Source organism: Amblyomma maculatum, chromosome 7, assembly GCF_055883805.1.
Source record: "Amblyomma maculatum isolate TAMU_Amacu chromosome 7, ASM5588380v1, whole genome shotgun sequence".
Classification (NCBI taxonomy): domain Eukaryota; kingdom Metazoa; phylum Arthropoda; class Arachnida; order Ixodida; family Ixodidae; genus Amblyomma; species Amblyomma maculatum.
In genome coordinates this window covers 81,706,142-81,725,097 of record NC_139350.1, presented here as the reverse complement: position 1 = coordinate 81,725,097, position 18,956 = coordinate 81,706,142, and the positions used below count along the sequence as shown (strand labels likewise).

The following is an 18,956-nucleotide window of genomic DNA, read 5'->3' as shown; positions in this document are numbered from 1 at the left end:
TAATGGCGTTTGAAGTTGCCCTCATGGGAATATAACATACTGCATTGATTACGGCTCATCTGAATAGGTACAATTATCGAGCGTCCTTGCTGCGTTAATCTATATACTATTATTTTTCTTGTGCCAGTTTCCTCACCACAAAATCACGCGCACCCGTAAATAATGCAAGTGTATCGGCTTCGCAGAGGCAAAGTATCGGCCAGTGGAAGCAGGTGCGAACAGGGTTGCTGTCTTTTAGCTCCGCCGCTGCGTCAGAGGAGGAGGAGGAGGAAAAACATTTATTCCCTACAGAAAATGGCTGTTCCCTTCTGGCCCCTCGTGGCTCGCAAGGCGTAAGGGACAGGGAGGTAGCTAGTGCCTCTTCAGATGCGAGCCGGGAGTTATTTAGTACCTCTTCAGATGCGAGCCGAGAGGTATTGTGTCCCACCGGCCACTTCTGCCAGTCGGCTGATTAGGAACTGGAGTTCAGGGTCCGAGCCACGCAGCAAAGTATTCCAGGTTTCTCCATTATCTATTTTGTTCGCTCTCCTTGTGGAGTGCAGATATTTGCAAACTTAAAAAACAAAAAAAGAAGGTGTGCTGTTACCCCGTCGGCAGGTTTCAGAATAGCCAGGACTAAGCAAATTTATGACTTTTCCCCTCCTTCTTTATTACAGACCCTAGGCCTCTCACAATAAGGGGGGGGGGGGGGGGGCAGTGCAGCTGTCTCCGATTCCTGATATTTTCTTTTGGGCCCTATAGTACTCGTCCGTTTCGCAGCGAAAGCTCTACTCAACGAAAAATTCGCTCAGCAGTTCCATGCCTGCATTCACCTTGGTATGACCTTGTGAAAATTGTGCATTCTTGGTCCTTGAAGTGACCTTGTCAGCCTCATAAAGCAACAGCGAGAAGGAAAAGAAAAAACCGTCGAAGCGGAGTGGATTCGAGCTAGTGAAGCGTGTACGGAACCTCTCCATCACGCAGCACGTCATGACCCTCGTGTTTTACTGCCACTGTTTCGCTCTTTGCGTTGCATCTCGTCATCTTGATAATTTTCTAAACGGAAAGCAAAACCATTAGCATACAGGGCTAGATACATGCTTTCGCACGCCTACTCGATTTAACTAGGGGAAAACATTGCCGCGTTCTTATGCTGAAATATGTATCTCCATCCCCCCGCACACATGCACACTTTCCTGCATAGCCCTGTATAAATGGACTCCACACAGTCGGGTCGAGTTAGCCTGTCCAGTAAAAAAAGCCAGTTGTCGAGTTCATGTATACGCTGTCGGCTCGAGTAAAGTAGGCGATTGAAGCGAGTCAACTCGCCGGCAGTGTGTAGAATATCTCGCTCGAGCCGCTTGACTAAAAGCTTGCTGACGGTGTCGAGTCAAGGAGTCGAGTTACGGGGAGCTCTGGGATCAAAACGTTCCCGGTGCGGTTAGAAGCGTCAGCGAAATTAATGTTTTATAGCCCTCATCAATGATAAAAAATAATGAGCGAAGCTCTCGATAGCAAAAGGTAACGTGACTGAATCAAACACGAGCAGGAAGCACAGTAAGTTCGAATCTCGACGCTAGGCACCGCTGCTGCACTTACTCGTTATAAGCGCAGTTCATGTAAACACCAAGCAGGTCGAGTAAGGGGGACCTTGTTTGTCCAACGCTGGCTCGACCCGGCGCTATCGAGTCGTGTAAACAGGGATTAGGAAATTTTAAAGCTGTGCACTTTTTTTTATGCTGATACTATAGAATTTGTGCAGCCATACAACTCTGCATTCAACCGTGGAATCTATAGCGTAAGAAGTAATATCTTAATTGCATAAATAATAAATAACCAATTGAGTACATTTCATAAGTGGAATTCGATTACTTTAATTCTAAACAAATTGCGACTGAATTAAATATAAATCGCCTGCCGCGGTCGACATGTGGCAAAATGTACGGGGGGGGGGGGGGGGGGATATCCGTCTCCGCGAACCATGCAGAGTTTTCTTACGGTCCAGATTGGAGGTTCTGATATGGGCGCAGGAATGACGCAACATGACGGTGGTTGCCATGGGACAACCCGGCGGGTTGATACCACCGGGGAAGAAAGGGGGGACATCAAGGAACGAAAAAATGAGCGATGTGATATCGACCCTCCTCGGCGTTCTCAAAGCACTTGTCTTGCGCTGCATGAACAAATCGCTGTTTGTGAGAAATATGCGCGACAACTAAGTTATAGCAGCCTTTGCTGATTAATGTGCTCATCTACAATTCTACTCATAGCTTATGTGTTATCATACGTACACAGAAGGGGCACAGGACGCGTATGCGGTAAACGAACACCCTTTATTCCATACTAGCGAAAATTTTAGGCTAGGCGATTGCCAGCTCCGGCATGCTCTCACTTTTTATTTTTTCGCGTTTGTCCCTTTTCCAGTTTGGTGAAGTAAAGGAAAAAAAAAATACAACTCGGCAAGCAAATTGAGCGCCTTCAAAAGCTGGCAAAACACCCACCACGCACGCTTCAGGACTCGCTCGTTCTTTTGGAGCACTGCGCCGTATTCGCTTTTGTTTGGAGAAGGACCAACGGCCCTTGGGACAAATGGCCCTCAGTGCGAGGCGAGGAACGACGCCAGCGCTCACCACCGCGGAGCTCCCGTCGTCTTTCACCTGCGCGTAGAAAGGAAGGGCAGCGGGCGCACCAAAGCGGATCAAAACCCATCAGGTCACGCGACTCGCCTTTGTCGCGATGACTTCTTACCCTTACTCTATCCTTTTCCCAGAGTGTGCTCAGGAAAGCAGGAGGGAAAAAAAGAGAACAAAGGTGCGACGAAGCGATCACGTCACCGCAGTATAGGTAGCGCTCGCCTCAGTGTTCTTGTTCTCTCTGGTTTTTGTTTGCCTTTGTGTGCCCCTTCGCTTTGCTCGGTACCCTTCCTGGTTATTCGCTTTTCATTTTTGGTTGTGTGGATCTGGCGCGGTTAAAATCGAACCTTTGAAACTTTGTGCAAACTTACGCAACTGCCTTGGGGAGGATTTGCACTGGCGGCTATACAAGCCGGAGCTCTGCGCGCTCGCGTCTTTCGTCGAGGGTGAGGACAAGTATCAAGTGTCATGCTGCTCAAGAAGTGCGGCCTTCTGCAAAAAAAAAAAAAAAAAATGCGTCTTGAGGTCCATGCAGTCACCAATAACGTCTATGACATTGCAGGCCGCTTTTAAAAAGCATACCTCCTCCCTAAAACCACGTTTTCCAGGTACATACTTGGCCTCGTGCCGTAATCTTTTTTTCGTCATCAGCATGATTTCCTTGATGCACTTGAAACCCCGCTGCGAGGGAATCTATCGACTCAATGTCCTATGTTCACTAACGCTCAGCGTCGGCCTCTTATGAGGCCTTCACCACCGTTTGGTGCAGCAAATATGCCTGGGAGAGGATATATGAACATATACGATAGAATCCTCTGCCCTGAATCACATTAAAGGCTGTACGAGTTATATGTGCCCACAGGTGACATTTTTTTTTACTGCTTCCGAACTTTTGAACAATGCTTTGCATGGCAGAAACATAGATGTGAGCAGTTCCTTCGATGTTATGTCTGACGAAAAACTGCAAAGGAACCACGACTGCGCAGGAGCCCACATGTTCCAAATGTCTCGTTGCGAAGCCTAACCATTCCCCGTGCAGTTCCACAAGGCATATCGAGAGCGACGGCCTGGTGTCTTCTGGAACTTGCGCCACACCCTCGTGCATCATGTGGGCCTTTGCGGAGTCCGAAGTCTTGGATTCAGAAAATATTCCCGGCCAACGGGGCCCCATTTTCGCGAGGGCGAAGCAAAAAAAAAAAAAATAAAAAATGGTGTATTTGTTACGCGATGAAAATACGAGGTGGCAGTAGTCAATATGGAGCCGTTCACTGCAGCAACCCTCAGAGTTCACGTGACCTTTCAGGCCGGGAAACTATACGCACCATTAAAATAACAGTTCTAAGAAAATCACTCGCATTGTTAAAACGTGCTTTGCACACGTAAGAAGGAGTTGGGACACTTTGTGTTCGCGTGGCTTGTACAAGGGTGCAGTTTATGTCTTTGCCCCTGTTGGTAAAAGAAGAAATAATAATCACACCACGAACGAGACCAGTAGCAAGTCCTAGTCAACGCTCAGGAAGCGCCATGGATATCTTTGTTTAAAGAAGAACCTGCAATCTTTTAAAATTGGTATTTCGTAATGCCATTTTTTTCTGCCGTATTTCAACCTTTACCAGCACAAGGTAATCAAAATGCCAATAAGAACGATGTCAAGCAGGGAGACACGATCTCTCCTATAGTGTTCACCGCACGCGCGTTTACATGAGATATTGGTGGTGATGAGGATCCATTTTATTCGTGAAAGGGGAGCCTGGGTCAAAGTGCGTCGTGGCACGAGTATGTTTTTGTAAATAATGTACACCCCCCCACTTTTTTAACCTCAACGCACGAGCGTCGACCGCCGAGTCGATAGCGCCGTACGGCGGAACATAGCGTCGAAATGAGCGAGAATACGCCCGTGCGCACAATGAGCACTCCGGTGCAGCGGTCCTCTGCTAGGCTGTTCTAAGAACGGGACCTCACTCCTACTTCTTTCGAGCACCCCCTTCCCCCCCCCCCCCCCCCCCCATTATCGTCAGCATCCTTTCTCTTTTCTGAACGCTTCCATCAAGTTATAAATAAGCGGTCAGGTGGTAGCGCTAGCGTTGGATGGAATGCGATATACGCCCGCTGATTATACTAAATGCGTATCAGCATTTGTTTCTTTTTGCTATGGGCCACGTAGCACTTTCCTGCGGCAAATCATCCTGTGGCAACGAAATCTGGTGGGATTACTTCGCTTATCAATTCGCACCTTCCTCTCATACAGGAAAGCAGACGGTGCCACGTGGCCTTTTCTAATTTTCTCAGCGGCATGCAGAGAACAGAAGGAAATGCGATAACGCACAAAAACGTAGGTGGGGTTGGATCCGCTTCCCGTAACAGCCTTGCAGAGGACAGCTGCAACGAGCGTGCAACTGTGCGAACGAGCGTATTCTCGCTCATATCGCCGCTGTGTTCCGTCGTACGGCGCTTATCGACTCGGCGGTCGACGCTGGTGCGTTCAGGTTAAAAATGTGGTGTACAAAGCTCCCCTGTCCTTTCCTCTTATCGCTCCCCTCTGCATTACCTCTCGCTATCCTCTCCCTATCTCCTTTCTTTCCCCTCCGGCCGCCGCTCAGGTGCTTCAGATTCTATAGATAGCAGTTGCCGCGGCCGACAACACTCTTTTCCTTCTTGCTTGTTTATTTAATAACAAATCACTACCAGTCAGTATGTTAATCGACTTAGTCAAGGCAGGGCCACAGATCTCTTTATCAATCATTTTACCCCAGATAAGCCGAGCACCACACCAGGCAAAAGCTTGTACCTATTGTATCAACAGTGTGTGTCCGGAACCAGAAATCGAGCCCGGCACCTTCCGCAGCTCGTGCTTACGTGATGGGATGGCTAGCTGCCTGTGCTAAGGTGCCCGGCGCGCATCGAGGCACCCTAGCTTGTGCCGGAACTTGGGATCCGGGTTGCGCGGTGATCCGGGAGCCCCTTTCCACAACTTTGCATGCTCATATCGCCTTTTGTCCGAAAACCGGCGGCGACGCACTGGAATGCGGGGACGACGTGCTAATGACGGCTACACTGACTCTGTTATGATTCCAAGATGTTCCGAGAACGGGAAGACCCGAGGTGACATGAAAAGCCGCAGAAGGACGGTGGGGCAGAGAGGAACGAGAAATGCGCTAGAGGAGGTCGACCCAGCACCCAGCCTCGCCCCCGATGGACGACTAGCTGAAAATACGAAATTTCTTCAATCTATGCGAACTTTAGCGAATCGCGCTACGCGACGCCATGTTGAAGGGTTATGTGAGTCGGCTCCGCTACTACGGCTGCTGTCATCGGGCTAGCTGCCTCTGTTTTGTGTTGTGGTTTCCTTGCTATTTGCTCGCATTCAGAGCAAAAAAAGGCGGAATAATGGGCGATTGACTTGACCAAGCTGCCTGAATTCCAATTTTATTTCGTAAAGCGGTACTGCGCTGCCAAAACTTCTTACGAACGGCGGCATCAGCGTAGCTACAAACGGCAAAACCCTCGTTGCTGCTCAGGTGAATTTCTTTATACAGTGCTTAAATGCTCAAAGAAATGGGCATCGGCAGGACATGCAATGCAAGGTCTATATAACCGGCGGCTGTTAAGTGTAACCAATTAAATTGCAAGAGAAGCCAAGTGCAGCAGAGGGCCGCAAGAACAGAGATAGGAGGATGGCATTAGGACTTTTGAGGCGATTTTGTGGATACAGCTGGCAAAGGACGGGGTTAATCTCAGAAGTATGGGGGAGGTACTGGTCAGATTATATAGCGAGGAAGACGACGCTGATTAGTAGTGCGCAACCTGCCACGCGGAAGTAGCAGTAGGTGTGTCTACCGTTGGAAGGAAGAGGGCTTGGCGAGAGTGGAAGAATACATGACCGGAACGTGGCTAACAAAGCAACCATCCAGAAGGTGGCTTGATGGGAAGGAGGAAGGAAAGCACGGCGAGGGGCTGCTGCAAAACCAGCTGCCAGAGGGGATGGGAGGCGACTGTGGCGCCGCATGGCCGGGGCAGCGGACTAGAGAAGAGTGTGAGTTGAATAACGAGCATTTGTGCAAAAAACAAACAAACAAACAAAATCAAATGTGAAGTTACACAATATACATGTATGCATGTCAAACTGAAATTCCTCACTTCAGTATTTCACGAAGTGAAAGGACCTGAACCGTTCGTGCAATGGTCGCCGTCCTGTATTTGTTTTTTTCAGCAAGTGGGAGGAGGAGTGATCGATATACTGGTCAAGTCTCCTGATCGATAGCTGCGCGTAAAATCTTACAGGGATTTTGGAATCTGATGCTGCTACGGATAATATAACATATAGACAATGGATCATCTGTCGGCAGTTATGTTTAAACTACGTCAGTTACAAATCGAAGCTGTTTTCTTTCTAAGCAAGCACGAGCCAGTAGAAGGCTCACGAGGTATTTCACGCTCACCTTGGCGCCTTAGAAATGTGTGGTTCATGCGTACGGCTTTAGTATCAGTTAAATTCAAAAGGCCTCCGTCAGTCGAACGATGTTGATGATGTGGATCGTATAGGGCATCGGCCGAAAGAAGAGCTCCAAGCTCCTTTGTCCGTTCGTCCGGCGACACGTTGTGAGTTGGAGAACAGCAGAAGTCTTGAATAAAGGCCGTTTGTTGAAGATAGGGCCAAAGACGTTCAGGGCAGATGAAGAAAGGCGTTTGCAAAGATGGCAGCCCAGAGGCGGCCGAGACCCGGCACGCTTTCCCCATTTCGCGCCAAAACATCTCCTTAAATCAGTTTCCCAGGATACTGGGGCACCTCCTACATATCAATCACGGTCCAGATTCTGGTGGCCAATCCTAGGATTTTGGAACGAGCCAATGGTGTGCCGGAGTTAATGAAACTGTTTTGACTTTCCCGCACCACGCGTTTCCTCGAAACCATCGAGCGTCTAAACACGTGGCTACAGCCCCGCAAACTGACAGGAAAAAGCACTCAATGAACAATACAGCTCGCAGCAGGAGCCACACGTGTGGTCCGAGGTGCACGAGTGGTCCCCATCCTGTCTCCGTATCTGGGGCATCTCCGCGCGGCGAATCTTCGAAGGGCCATAAAACGCTTCAATTCTCAGAAACCGAAGGGCTCGCGAGGACGGCTAGCTTGTCTTCGTCCGAGTCGCAGACCTCGACACAAAAAACTCAGTGCTCCGGCGATGGTCATTCTTTCACCGCGGGGTGTCCCGCTGTACGCACACAACTGAGGGGGACCAAGTCAGCGAGTCCCAGGGGGCGACCCGAGAGCCCGGCAAGCTGTTAGGCGCCGGAGGCTCCTAACCTAACAGTATCCATACATCAAAACATGAAGCCTAACGATGACATTGCATGTAAAACTTTATACGTAATGTCGGGAGTAGGAGTAGTCATAAAATGCACCGCAGAGCAACCTGAGAGATTATAATCACAGTCGAGTATTGGCCGGGTCCTTTGGATCCTGTTCCGGCTCCACCTGTGTGTTTCTTTCAGTCACATTTCTTTCGCGCCAATTTTACTATTTCGCTTCAAATGAACCAACTAGCCCATCAGAGTGTCTTACCACCACCTTCATCTGCTTTCACTGCTGGAACCGGGCAGCGCTTATGACCTCTCAGGCTGCTTTCTAGGCGATCCCTTAAGACCACCCGCCATCAGCTGTAATTCTCGGTCACCTGGAGATCACGCCATTTGCGTTGCAATTTCGTAGTGCAAAGCTAACAGATGAGAACTGGCGAAGAAAACGAATTAAAGCTGTAGCACGAGATAAAGAGTTAGTATGTATACACACAGCGCGAGAGCCTGCGGCGATAGCCATGTGTGGTCGGCGGCATCGGGTAGCTCTGAATCGTCACCGGATCCGGATCATTTTTCTTCCTGTTATCATTCGGAAGGGGAAGTTCGAATGTTTTCGGATAAGTTCATCTCATTTTAGGATAAGTTTGTTCTCTCCAGTTCCCCTTCATTCCCGGCCCCAGATTCGTCGTAGGTTCCTAAAGATTTTAGCTTGATTTTCTCCACAATGCCAGCCAAACGCATTTCATACTCAACATGGAAGCAGATGGCGCTCTGTGCTGCGTAGCTTCTCTGTTCGATGCGCTTAATGTGCGCTGTACATCGCTGCCACCCCCCCCCCCCTTCCCCCGTATTATTTACAATTTACAGCTTGCTTAGAAGTACTCAGAGACTTGGAATGGGAGCAGTTAGGGATAAGGGTGGATGGAGAATACCTCAGTAATCTGCGACTTGCTGATGACATTGCCTTGCTAAGTAACTCAGGGGATGAACTGCAAATATTGCTTGATTGATTGATTGATGACCTAGAGAGGAATAACAGAGAGGTAGGCTTGAAACCCAATGTGCAGAAGACAAAGGTAATGTTCAACAGCCTCAGGAAGGAACAGCAGTTTATGTTAGGTATAGCGAAGCACTGGAAGTAGTAGGCGAATATGTCTACTTAGGGCAGGTAGTATCCGCAGATCCGGACCATGAAAAGAAAATAAGAAGAATAAGATTGGGATGGAGCGCATTTGGCAAGCACTCGCAGATTATGACTAGTAGCTTACCGGTATCGCTAAATTGGAAATTATAGAACAGTTGCATCTTACCTGTACTCACCTATGGGGCTGAAACGTGGAGGCTAACCAAGAGAGTTCTACTTAAGTTGGGGACAACTCAGAGGGCTATGGAACGAAAAATGGTAGGGGTAACATTAAGAAATAGGAAGCGTGCAGAGTGGGTCAGAGAAATAACTCAAGTTAGTGACATTCTAGTGCAAATCAAGAACGAGAAACGGACATGAGCAGGGCATGTAGTGCGTGGAGAGGGCAACCGATGATCGCATAGGGCAAGCAGTTGGATTCCAAGGGAAGGAAAGCGCAGCAGAGGGCGGCAGAAAGTTAGGTGGGCGGATGAGGTTAAGAACTTCGCAGGGGTCAAGTCGATGCAGCTAGCACAGGACCATGTTAGAGAATATGGGGGAAGACGTCGCCCTGCCGTGGGTATAATCCGGCTGACGATGATGATGATGATGATTGCTGCCAAGTGTTTTACTTAGCTTTGTTATCTGCAAACTTCTTGAGGATCTATTTTTCTTTTTCAGGTGCGTACAATAGCTTCCCTGAAAACATTTCCTTTCTTTTCGCATGAAATTTATAGCTCAAAAAGTGGCCTACATTCAAAGCGGTCGATGACCACCAGGTTTCACGTCTACGTCAGGTTCCTAGCTGTTGCGATAAATCTAAATTAGCGCAGAAAAGAAAGCGGAACACATCCCTTCCTGATCTCCAGCATATCGTTTGTCTTCGCAGAACGCATTTTACTCTATAAAGGAGTAAGGATGTTAGTTTCTTTCACATACTGCAATTAAAAATTCAGAGCCTGAAGTGTCCTGATAAAAAATTTTATTCGTGCACGAAAGCCAAGAAAATGTGTCCCACAAGGCAAGAAATTATTGATTCTTTCATGTTAGGATTCTTTCATTTTAGTGTACAAAAAAAAAAATAATAAAAAGAAAGTATACTGAGCACGGCGTGCCGCAGCTGTCATTCGTGGACCGACGTTTATTGTGTTTATTTTATGCTTTTCGCGGTTCTTATCACAGCCATTGTGCATTAAGTTTCGTTGCTAAAAGCAAAAAACTCCTCTTTTGTTTGGACAGCGGTCAGTATGCAATCGAAAGACGCACGCACCCGAGGAAGAATTTAATGACGATGCGGTTTATTTGCCTAGTAGGCACAGCGAGCCAGATATGTACAAATCGAGAAACAGCTGCCTATATGTCATGGCAGAAATGCATTATGATGCAATTACATTTCGGCAAATGCACTGCTTTGCGAGGGGAATTCATCCGCTTTTGCAGCGTATACTGTTCTTTTAGCAAGAAAAAAAAAAAATTAGAGCTGTTGATGCAAAAATTGTTAATTTTTAAGAAGAGAGAGTTTTTTGGCTAATCTTAAATGCCAAGACACGGAGTTTTCGAAGCAATGCAGTACATAAATAGTTGCGCGCACTCCCCCGTTTTTGAGACTTTTCTTCCCAATAACCATGATCCGATTCTCTAGCTTTATGAAGCCAAGTACATCCTGCATACATTGTGCACATCATACTCCAACTTGGAGCTCGACCACCGAATTCCTGTGTCGAAGCCATGCACTGAGCAATGTAAAAGAAAAGTTTACGCTAACTTAGCGTAAACTTTTCTACTTAGCGTAAGACAAAACGCATTCATGATGAATGCATTTTGTCTTACGCCGTTCCCAGGTTAAGAGATGATTCATAATAACTCTCTTTCTCTCTTCTTGCAATAGAAATTAAAATCCATGATTCATGCAGTCATTGCAACGCCCGTGCATTACCGGAAGCTCATGTAGCATATTTTACACCAACGATGTCGTTTGACAGGACTTCTTAAACCTCTCTTCACTTCCTCGGACATCTGTAGCCGCATAAAAATGACGCACTTGTGTGCTTATGTTGAACTCACCTTTTACAGGTTTCTGCCCTGTTGTTGAACGGCTGCCGCCTGCTCGGATTGCTGCTCTGGGGGCAAAACAGAAAGCAGCGCGATCTGCTGCGCTAGAGAGGAAGGCGCTCCATGGCCCGTCTCGCTATCCTCGTTTGTTTGCTCTCGTGACGACAGCGCCGATCGGCCTTCCGGTTTCTCTTTGAATTCGAGCTAAATGAAGCAAACGCGCGGCCCTTGTGTTAGCTCTCGAAGAGCACTTTCGCCGTTCCGGGACGTTAATCGCGTCAAACGACCTGTGGCGGGCTCCTTGAACGGAATGCTGCCAATGACTCCGGCGGCAAAGGTCATTTGGAAGCGAGGCTTGCCTCCGCCCTCGCTTCCGTCAATAAACAACCGCGACGCCCCTCAAACAGCTCTTCTTTCCAACATGATGCGGAGGTCATTGGCACTGCGGGTTCCCGAGCGAACTGTATTACGGATCCGAGGTTTTAGGTACGCTGCTGTTATCACGTACCTCCCCACCGAGACGGTTAAAAACACGTGATTTTGTGCTTCGTGAACAGTATTTGCAGAGTGGCTAAGCTGAATGCATTTTCTTTGATTGACATTCAATAACCTTCGTGGCCCCGTACAGTCATGCTCTGAAGGGTGCTGAGGTAACGTCGTGGAGTTTTTGCTTCCACCAAGGTGAAATGTTTACGCACTTCTCCCTGTTGCGTTTACTCGTACAAATGAGAGATGTGAAAAAGTGGTCTATCAGTAGCTGCATTTAAATATGACAGGAGCAGCAGCACACACGTCAACCAATGACGAATAATGCACCAAAGAAAGGGACACGGCAGTACATTCAAATCCTGAAGCAGCAGTTGAAATCAACTTCCGAGCAGTAGTTACCTGGTCGTGCTTTCCAAGTAATTTCAGTGGTATAACTTTTTTGTGCACAGTCACTTTTTGCTTTTGAGGCTCGAGCTTCCGCTTGAATGCCCTTTTTCAGTAACACAATGAGCGCAGCAGAAAGGGGTGAGTGTATCGCCTTTCCAGCGATCTTCGTCATCTGCGGGTTACCAAAAACATATAGTGCATTGCCAACCAGCCCGAACGGCCACCCTTGCTCCGGGGATTCGCGTAATTCATCGGCACCACACACCTCCCTCTTGTCCCTCACCATCATGCTGGCTGAGCTCAAACAAACTGCCTGCATGCCCACATCGAACTTCGAGGTAGAACGGTGGTGACCGATCCCCAGAAACTCATTTTGTGCACTATAAATGTGAAAAAAAAAAATAAAACAGACCCTGAAATAGAGGATAAGGTAGACGAATGGCGAATGCAGCACTTGTGCGTCACCCGTTTTTTTTTTTTTTTTGTTCTCTTTTATGGCCTGTTTTTCGCGATATTCCACCAGAGAGGAACGTCTACCAGTTTGCCTGAACTACTGCCGTATTGAGAGAGGTTAAAGACCTAGAAGGTTTTATGGCGCATTACATGGCAGAGCAGGAGCACTCAAAAGCATTATAAATGTGCTCTTTCAAAAGTAGATGCGTTCCAATGGGAGAACAGGAACAGGAGCGCTGTGTTCAGTGCCAGAACTGGAGCAGTTTGGTAACGCAGAGAGCAGTCGAGAGCAGTTGGGACTGCTCCCGCTCGAAAGGCGGGGTGGGAAGGAAGACACGTGGCGCAAACCCGTAGTTAAATGTCAGGTTCTTTTCTTCTTGTTGTTTTCTTCAAATTTTCATTCCTTACATTACATGGACCGATCACTTTAATTGCAGAATACGTAATTTATTTACAGCTATATACACATTGCAGCACAGCTTCACTTCACTCTTTTGCCTCGTCGTTCGGACTCCTCGGAGCTCTTCCCCCTCTCCTTGTTCTCCTCTTCCGCCGTCTTTCCAACGTCACCGTTGCAGCGATCGCAAGCTCCCGCCGAATTCCTTGAAAACCACTCGCTGGCACGGCTAGGGGTGGTTGAGGGAGGATCGGGTGTCCTCGGGAGGGACGCTTTTCTACGGCCGACATCGCTGGCCGTCTGTGCGGCGCCAGCCCGCAGACCTCCTCCCACGTTCGGACAGTTCAATGGGAGGCATCAGCCACGGCCGCTCCGTTCACAAACGGAAACGCCAAGGAATACACATACACACACACGTCGCGGTCTTTCCAACCGTTCGTTTGTTCTGCCCGCGATTAGGGCGCTTCAAACGCGCACTTAACACCTCCACAGCCACCGTCATATCTCACACAACACCAGTGCACGGCTGATATCCGTGATCCCCCTTTGGGGCACCATGACAATAAAAACAAACGTAAAAATGGAAACAAAAGGGCCCTCGCTCCCTCTGAGCAATGGAGCTGGTGCACAAGTGTCGGCAACGAGTCAGGCCAGGCGCGGGATGCCTCCGACCCGCTACGGCGGAGGGTGGTCAGTAGGTTCAGTGTGGCCTATATGAATAATCTCCAAAGTTGCGCCCCTTTTGGCAGTTTGCTCCCCGTCCTCCTCTGGCCGGTTTCCTTTCCCGCAACGAACGCCGTCACTTGAGACACGCTCGCGGGAGCGACTTGCCGTGATTGCACGTGGCTGCGGAATGGGGTTTCGGGAGAGTGCGTCAAGCGCCGCGGCGACGCGCTGGCGCGTCGCGGGGTGGAATAACTGTGTCTAAAACTAATAACTCTTATCCCAACAGTTTTTTGAACACCTGCACCGCTGGGGAGCGGGTCGTTCTGGTATACATGCTCGCGTTATCTGTTTTCGAGTTGGTTCTTTTTTTTTTTTTTTTGTCCTAATGTTGTTCTTTACCTTTTCTCAATTTCTGGCTTCCTCCGAGGGAGACTTGCCTTGCTTTTAGTGTCGTCTTCGTGGAAGCACTTCACGTATGTAACATTCTTCGGCTCTTCACTTTCTCTCTCCCACTCCCCCTTTTTGTTTTTTTGTTTTTCTCTTTCTCTTTCTTTGCTGCATGACCAGCTATTAATCAACGAGAGCTTTCCGCCCCTTCTATCTATTCAGTGATGTGTGTTTCTCCAAAGACAGAGAGTGAGAATTCCTTCTCCCTCTCTTAACAGTGGACCAAATATGCGGACGCATTCTCCATTCTCAATGCTACCCTGAAGAAGGATGGCCCACCGTCCTGTTGTTAGAATAAAATAGGATAATCGGGAAAGTTGTGTGACATCCTGTCTGAATTCCCTTGGCTCAGTAGTCAAAAGCAAACTATATATATATATATATATATATATATATATATATATATATGTGTGTGTGTGTGTGTGTGTGTGTGTGTGTGTGTGTGTGTGTGTGTGTGTGTGTGTGTGTGTGTGTGTGTGTGTGTGTGTGTGTGTGTGTGTGTGTGTGTGTGTGTGTGTGTGTGTGTGTGTGTGTGTGTGTGTGTGTGTGTGTGTGTGTGTGTGTGTGTGTGTGTGTGTGTGTGTGTGTGTGTGTGTGTGGTTAAAGGTTTGGACGGCTGTACATGAAGCTAAGCAGAGCTCAGACACTGCTACGCGGTGACACCGACTCTAGGCAAGCTTGAGGGGTCGCCGGTGCCTCCTGCTTCGTGTGTCCCAAGCCTGCACTGTGGCGGCAGTTCGCAAGCGGCGATCGGTGCGGCTCGCCGGTCAAGCTTTCGTACATGTGTCTCCTACCTTAGCGACGGCGGCTGAAGACCGAAGTTCTCGTCATAATCAGCGCGAATTTCCCGCCGTTGAAAGCAGTGAAGGCACCAGCGAATAGGCATCTAAAGTTCAGCCTTGCCGTTAAGCAAGTGTGAAATGGCGTCGTCAGCATTTGGATGTCAGGTTGCGACAGGGAATGTGCCAAACGCATTTACTCTCCATGCCGTACATGGCAAGCGCGTTCACCGCACAGGATGCCGGGAAGGTAAACAGCCTGGTCACGTGATAAACCTTCGCCCGGTGCCTGCTCACGGAGAGCACGGACTCAGAGAGTTTCAATGGGAGAGCAGGCATCCATTGAAACTGCAACTGCAGTTGCAGAGTGCAACTGCAGTGCACTCTCGCTGTGCTGCTGCTGTGTTCCTCACTGCTCGATTCTTTTGTTCTTGCTCTGCCAATGAAATGCGCCACTAGTTTTTCCCTCGTTTCATTCTTCATCGCAGGCGGGAGGAAGGGCGACTTATTGTAAGACAGCACTGGTCAGCTGCGAGCGGGGGTGAGCATACCTCTTAGATCCAACTCATACGAAGGAAACGCGGATGATCTTTTCACCAAATCACTGGCACCAAGCGCTATGAGCGCCGCATCACATTGATATTCGACCAAGCGGGCCATATTCAAGGTGCTTTTATTATATGCTTTAGTGCCTCTGGTCGCTCATGCGGAGAAAGGTTCGTGGCTTAACTGCATGTGTCGCGGGCCATCGAGACTCGCTATCACAAGGACCATGATATCCATACCCCACCGAGTGGTGGCTAATGACGAGACAGCCGTGAGGAGAAGTGCCGGCAGCTTTTCGAAGTCTGAACATACTTCAAAACATCCTGAACGGCCCCTGAGTTCGAGATGTATTTCGTGCAGTAAACAGAATGAGGGCGCAGTTTCAATACACGCCATACCGAGAGGTGGCGGTAAGAAGAGCGGTGCTATGATGGAATAAAATGATAAAGACAAAGGTCCCCGCCAGTCCAATAGGTATGTATCGAGTTTGCGCGATAAGAGGAATTGTATTGGAGTAGGTATATGCTGTCGACATCTTCCCCATATCTCTGTTAAACACGCATCCCTTTTGTCTGGTTCCGAAAAGCGTCGTCTACGCGAAGCACTTATATCCCCTTGTAAGAGGCGTAACGGCCGGTAGTCAGAGGCATACTGTGCAGTGATCTATAACGTTCCCTCCCCCACCTCCACATCAACGCTGCACCTACCTTTTATGCTTTGTTTCATAGGCAAGCTCGCCCTGCGTCATAGCTGAAATAACTCGATGAAACGTCACAAAGAGCATCCAACGCGTAGTTTGCTTTTGCATTTCCCTGGAAATACAAGCAGAGCAAGTTCGTGATATATTGTGACAACAGAAAAACGAAAGTATTTATGTGGAAAATAAAATTAGGAGTAAGCTGAACCTTCGCCTGTGTAAACGCGATAACGCCTTTGGTATTGCATTTTCATTCCGCCAATTTCCGACATTGAGAGACAGGCACAGAGTTTGACAAAGTGTTAAAAATCTTCAGTTTCTCTGGCTTTCGGGGAAAGGAAGGTGCAGTATCTTCATCACGTCTCACTCTCAGGGCGTGGACACCTACACCTAACATGGACGGCATAAAATTGCACGTACATATATATGTCGTCGGTTCGAACCTCTATCGCAAACTGCAGCCTCCAATTTGACTAGCAGATGGACCCTGAATGGGAAGCGAATTGATATGACACCACCATGAACGCTGCACAAAGAACGGTTTTGTGACAGTGTTGATGCAAGATCACGTACACGTATGTTTTTTTTTTTTTCATTACATTTTTCTCATTCTGGGCTACGGTGACGCCTTTAAGATCGCGCTACAGCTGCATTCTTCATCGCGTAAAACGGGCAAATAGATTAGCATGAATCAATCATTCCCTTAGTATGTAAAAATCTATTTCCTCGCAAACTGCGTCAATGCGAGCGCGTTCTCATCGATACCTCAAACGTTCCAAACGCGAAGGCTTGAGTTGTTGCAGTGGCGTACACGCAGCGTTGTATACTGGCTCGAGCAGTCGATCATGCACTGGCTGTCTCTTGCGCTGAATGGAGCGGTTAAGCTCACGGAGGTCAAATAGCAGCACGAACTCCAGCACAGTCGTGACGGGCCGATGCTGCTGACCAAGGACAAAAAGTATATGATGCAAGCGCTGTTGTTTAGGCGAACACCGAGACAAGCGGGGCATGATTCCCGTCGTTTCCTTGTTAACGCGCCGCCGGCTCCGTTCAACCTTCTTAGGCCTGAATCCGGTCGCTGCTTTGCCAACCGTTTGTTCCACTTTTGTAATGACAGCCATGGAGGGGCATGCACCGGAAAACGGTTGTTGTTGAGCCGCCGTATCTGACTGCGATCGGAGGAAGCTGGGGAGTACAAGCGTTGTCTGCAAACGGCGGGGAAAGGGGTGGGGTTTGTAATTATAGAAATAATTATTCGGTACCCGAACACGCAGAAAGGCTGCAAACAGCTATTGTGGAAATGCATTCTGTGCACCTTCTTGGAAGCATCGCCGTGGTAATAATAGCGGCGTTCTTTGCTGCGGTTGTCTTTTGCGTGAGGGCGTTACGCAATATTTGCTTCGAAGGACTATGGTGTATCTATGCTCTTGATTTTTCATCTTGCATCGTTGACTGTTAGTGTCCCATCGTCGCGTTGCGCTGCGCAGTAGTAACACGGTGTCTGCAGAAAGAATAAAGGATGAACACCGGCGGAACTTGCTTGTGACAGTACAGGATTAGCTGCCTATAGCTTGCGTGTGTTCTTCCGTATTTCTCTTCGCCACCAGGGAGCCCGTCGTTCGCTGTGATGACGTCACCTACATTTCTCGGCGCGCAGTTGTTCCCGCAGCATTGAAGTGATAATGACGACGTGGAGTTGCACTGCAAAGAGGGACATGGATGCAGCCGATATGAAGGATGAGCGTGGTGGTCGGGACAGAACCCGTAAGTGGGAGACAATTAGAGCACGCAGAAGTACGGAGGGTTTCAAAGGCAGGAAAAAGTCGCTCGTAACTCGGTCCAGAAATCGACGCAAGGTCAGCTAAAGCGCGCCCATACATTTTTTTAGGCGATACCAACCCTCCCTACTACAACCCCCTAAAAATATATACACGTTCGGCGAACTACTATGCCCGATGTCACCATTGTCGCCTTTCAAGCTGGTGCTCACGACAAGAATCATACCAACTAGCCCGGAAAAATGCCATTTTGTCCCCATTGTGTACACCACATCACGAATCTGGTAGTGCTCTCACTCGTCGCATAGCTGTCTTCATTATGGGACAGGAGCTTGCTTCGTAGTCACCGAGCGAATTGTCTCCGATGCGAGGCGGTGGACGCGCAACTTCAACCGCCTTTATAGCAAAAAGGCCCGTGGCGGGAAAGGTGGCCGTCAGCGGCCTTTAAGCGGCGTAAAGGAGCAGCCTAAACATGAGCGCCAGCGAGCGAACTCGAAAAACAGAAACGTTCGCGCAAATATAGTTTGGAATATAATTTGGAGGCGTTAATTTTACGTTGTACGATGCACTGGAAATCTGGAAGAATCTGGAAATCTGAGATAAGACTTCGAATGTCTTCAGGAACCGCGTCGACGTAATGTGCTTTGCTTTGCTCTTTGCATGTGCAGTGTTCTTTCTTAGTTGTTTTCTCTTTTTTTTTTTGCAGTGTTTGCTCGCTAATTTACTATTAATTTCGCATTGACACGCTTTAATTGAAGTGTTTTACATATTCAACGTGATTTTGCCGGTCGATAAAAGGCACTCACGGAGGTTATCTGAGTCATCATCGTCACCAATCTCCTTTGCATTTGTTGCTTAACTGCACCTTTGCTTCCTTTTGATTTTGCTTCACTAGGGCAATAAACCTCCTTTGCTGTAAAGACATTGGAGAAGTTCCGTGTGACCGGAGCGCACCAAGCAACGAATGCCCTGCACATGTGTTTCTTCTTCGTGCATCACGCTAGTAAAGTCCGTAATGGTTTAACTATAATTTTTTTTTTATAAATTCTTGACGCGTGCGTGCGAGTTAATAAAGACATCGGCTGAATGGTGTTTCGATTAGGTGCCAGATGAGGCCTCTGCGACCACAGCCAAAGCAGCTGGGACCGCCGGCCGTCGTTAATAATGCCTTCCCGGCCCGCATCTCTGGCGTTTTGGTGGCGGCCTACTGTTAGCCCGCGAGGTCGTCGATCCCC

General features: G+C 48.4%; 1 protein-coding gene across 1 annotated transcript in view; it reads left to right on the top strand.

Annotated features, from left to right (window-relative positions):
* The window catches only part of LOC146183745 (uncharacterized), a 269,633-nt gene that overhangs the window by 54,890 nt on the left and 195,787 nt on the right, over positions 1-18,956 (top strand). The window lies entirely within an intron of this gene.